Genomic DNA, 4,630 nt, shown 5'->3' on the forward strand with positions numbered 1-4,630 from the left:
GGGTACTCGAGGTAGCTGCGAGAGTCAGGGAGGTGCAGTAAGTATCGGGGGATAGTTTGTGTCCCGAGAAGGAGTCAGAGAACCAGCGTTGTGGAGAGTTGTCAGAAATGTTCCAACTGAATTTGGGAGCGGGATGGAAGTTAGCAGCGAAGTTCATAAAAATGACGAGTTCCGCATGGGTGTATGAGGTGGCACCATTCTAGTCGTGGATGTTGTTTGGAAAGGATCGTACAGTGGTGCCAGAGGAAGATTGGAACATGGACGGTTCCATGGAGCCGAGGACATGGCAGGTGCAAATTGGGCCCATGCAAGTGTCATGGCTAAACATGTGATTTTTAGAAAGTGAGAGGAATGAAAGGCACGTTGATCAGGGAAAAACCTTGTCTGCCTGGTGGGGGCTGGTTAGAACTGTTGATACGTGGGAAATGCTGAGAGATTGTGATGTTCCTCAGGGATCTGTACTGGGATCTCAGCAGCCTGTGACACACTCACACACACACACACACACACACACACACACACACACACACACACACACACACAGGCACACACACAGATCTAATGGATACAGCGGGATATAGAAAAGTTGCAAGCCTGGGTAGAGTAATGGCAGATGGAGTTTAATCCAGCCAAATGTGAGGTGTTTATATCCCAATCAAATGTAAAGGGACAGTGCACAGTTAACCGCAGAACACTTAACAGTGTTGATGTGCAGAGGGATATTGTTATCCAAGTCCATAGGTCCCTGAAAGTGGCCGCACAAGCCGTTACGCTAGTAATGAAGATTTGGCACAGTTTAAGGGGCATTGAAGAGGCTCCCACAAGGTATATGTCAGTGCATGCATGGACACATACGCAGTATTACAGACAGAAGTGATTAGTTGGGGACAACATCCTGGGCCGAAGGTCTTGTTACTCTGTTGTATTGTTCTATGTTCCATGTTGCATAAGTATGTTGCAGAAAGAAGCGGAGGACTCCAAGTCCTTGTTGATGGGGAATTCAGTTGTAAAGGGGCCGCACGTTCATGATAAAGATGAAGCGGTGGGGCCCGGGAATTGGAAGCTGTTAATGTGGTGGAGAGCATGTGAGGTAACGCGGCTGCAGATTGGATGTGACTGGGCAACTGAGACAAGGTAGACTGGTGGTATGAGTAGTGAAGCTCAACGGGGCAGGAATAGGCAGAGAGAATCGGCCGGTAAGGACAGTCTTGTTTGTGGAACTTGGATCTACAGGAAGGCGCGCCAGCGCCTTCACATTAGTCGGACGTGAAGGAGGTTCGGCTTGTCACCGAACATTCTGACAAACTTCAACAGCCATACTGTTAAACGTGTTATGACTGCTGTCATCATGGTATGGCACGGTAGTGCGAATGGGCAGGAACATGGGAAGCTTCAGAGAGAAGTGGTCTTAGCCCAATACACCACCGGCATTATCTGGGAAGAGGCGCTGTCTCACGTGGGTAACATCCATCATCAAAGATCCCCCACCATCCGGACCATGCCATCTTCTCGCAGCGACCATCGGGCCGAAGGTACAGAATCCTGAAGTCCCACAATGCCAAGTTCGGGAACTGTTGCTTCCTTTCATCCATTAGCTTCTTGAACCAACCAGCACAAACGTAATTACTGCAACACTTCCATCAATTTACAGTAATGTGGACTACGTGCTTTTTTGTTATAATTGCTTATTATTCTTGTAAAATTGGGTGCATGTTCAACTTGTGTTTGTCATTGCACATGTGCCTGCATAAATTTATGTATATGACAATAAACTCGACTTTGACATTGAGAGATGATTTTATTGCCTGCGTTACAATTAAATTCTTTCTTTTTGCAGCTTGAACGGAAGTTATCAAATGTCTTCTTGTTGCCAGGACACCTGCAGACATTGAAATCATTGCTTGTTGAGAGGGGAACTGGATGTAACGAAATCTCGGCACCGTGGCGCAGCTGGTGAAGCTGCTGCCTCACAGCGCCCGAGTATTGGGTTCAATCCTGACCGCGGGTGCCGTCTGTGTGGAGTTTTCCCGTTCTCCTTGTGACCGCATGGGTTTCCTCTTGGTGCAAACACTTTGCGAACTAATCTGTTGAATTACTTTGGCTTCATGACTCTGAGGTTAACGTTTCAACTCATGGCAATGTCTTCCAATTTCTGTGTTCAAATTTGTTGCTGAAAATCGACGTACTGAATAAGAGGAGAGCGAAGCGCTTGGGTTGAAATCCTCAGCTGAGGAGACTTGAGGTCATAGACCTGGTCATTCTCGCTCTGCATAATTACCCGCCAACTATATAAATGTTCATACGCAGAATAAATGCGGGCTTATGGTATTCAAGCCTGGATAAAATGCATCACATGATTGTGGACAGAATTGACTTCATATCATTAGATGCGATTATGTTCACATCCACATTCGCGCAATGAATGAATGCATCCCATCCTTCAAACTATGCAGTTGCATGTGACCTGCTGACATTGAATTATATTTTCATCAACATGCCCTTCTAAGCAATCTTTGCTGGTAAAAACCCTTCAGTTACTCAGGGATTCCCGTATCTGCATCAGAGGGGAAGGGGTGGTGAAATTTTGGTCTCCAACCCCTGACGAGTAGGTGGTGAAGAACGGGACGGTGATGTTAATGATTTATTTGAAGGTTATGCAGGCAGCCAATCTTCCAGCGTGCTCAACGTTCTGTAGCCGTTGCGCAAGACTTCTGTTCGCTCTTGACACTCCTGAACACATTGCAAGTGTAATTACTCTGTTCCACGAATAGATGACTCCGTGCTGTAAGAACTCTAAACGAACCGAAAGACACAAACTACACCATTGCGAGGTATGTTGCAAAGTACAATACATTGCAAATAGAGGCAGCCTAACTACGCTGTCTCGGTATCTCTATTACGATGGAAAGTGGAGAGATGGTGACGTGTAGCGAAAGATTAAATCTGGGAAGTGTTTACTTTTCAGCAGCATTTGACTAATTTTACACAAACAGTAAATGGATCTGTGACTACGATCCTCAACTGCTCCCTGAACTTCATCTGTGCCACTGCAGAAATGCACGTGTTCGTGCAGCAGCTCAGAAGCTGGAGCATGAAACCTATTTCGGTTACATAACCGGGAAGATATACTGAAGTATAACCAAAATCGGCTGCATACAGAATACACCGTAAACACTGACCAGAACAGCATGCAATTATCTCGAGATGACCAACAAATAATGGATTTTCTTCTGCTCTCCATCTCTCGGTCTCTGGGAATTCTCCCCGTTATTATAACCGCGTCGTGTTCTGCGGGCTCTGCTGGCCATTAAAATGTGTCCTACTGCTAAAGCGTTGAAGAGCAGAATGAAAACAAAATAGGACACACGGGGTGAGAATATAATGAAGAAACTCAACAATTGTCCAGGTCACTGAGGTTATAAACACGGACATCCATGTTACAAAACCCAAAGAGAATTCGACATCCTGTACCAAGCTGTGCACATGAAATAGCAGAAAACATTCTTTATACTGCTCAGCCCAGTCACTGTTCCCAGAACCGTCGCCACCGTTTTCTCGATGGAATACCGAGTATTAAGCTTTTTGCAACAAATCGGTCAAAGGTGAACGTGACGGTGTCCCAGACAGAACAGTCCGTGACGGCGTGAAGCATGACAACGTGGAAATTACACACGGGGATAGACCTCAAAAAGCATGTTGTGAACAACTGGAATTTGTCTCAGTGTAATATCAAAGGCAACTAACAGTAGATCCGCTGTTGCCATGGCCACCAGGTAGCGGATGGCACATCTGGAGAGACCGCAGTCTTTTCCCCCCTGACAGGAGCGCAATCACCAGGTTAACTGACAAACGGAAACAAATTAACAATACAGAATGAGAACAATGACAGCATTTTCCTGTATCTCGGAATAATCCCGACACAGAACATCCAATGACAAAATTAATCCACGGTGCAAATATTTATGATGCAAATAGATACGAGATTTAAATAATTGGACTGGAATTAGTTTTCCTTGAACGAGAGGGATTTCAGTAAATCACGCCCGTGCAATCGTGTTGTGTAATTTTATTTGCTGTCTGTATGCAGGTATATCAACACAAACATACTCTCACATTTATGATGGTGTGTCGTGATTGCAAAGATACCCCCCCCCCAGCCAGTTTGTTACGAACATAGATTTCCTACGACTGACGGGGATTTATTGTGTTTCTGCACCTGCAAGCAGATCGTACCTTGGATGATGCAGTCCGCAAAGATTGCAAGTGGAACGCATGAACAAATTCAACTTATCGTGGAACACTGAAACCAATGAAAGCATATCAACGAACCAGGAAAGGAAGAACTTGTGCATCAATAAAGTGATCGAGGATTCAATATGATGAATTAATAATAAATACAACCAATTGCAGGGCGATTGAGCTGGAGGTGGAACAGAGCCAGTAGCAGTCTCACAATAAAATATTACAGAGCTGTGCCGAGTCGCCGAAGCAGCCTGTTCTGTTCAAGATCCAATTGGAAAACAATCCACAAAACAAAGAAAGCCAAATAAGTATATCTGGAATGAAAACTGCAATTCTGCATCAACTACACAAAACATGAACTGAATCAGAGCAGGAGATACCCAGGTCC

This window comes from Pristis pectinata, chromosome 18, assembly GCF_009764475.1.
Source record: "Pristis pectinata isolate sPriPec2 chromosome 18, sPriPec2.1.pri, whole genome shotgun sequence".
Taxonomy (NCBI): domain Eukaryota; kingdom Metazoa; phylum Chordata; class Chondrichthyes; order Rhinopristiformes; family Pristidae; genus Pristis; species Pristis pectinata.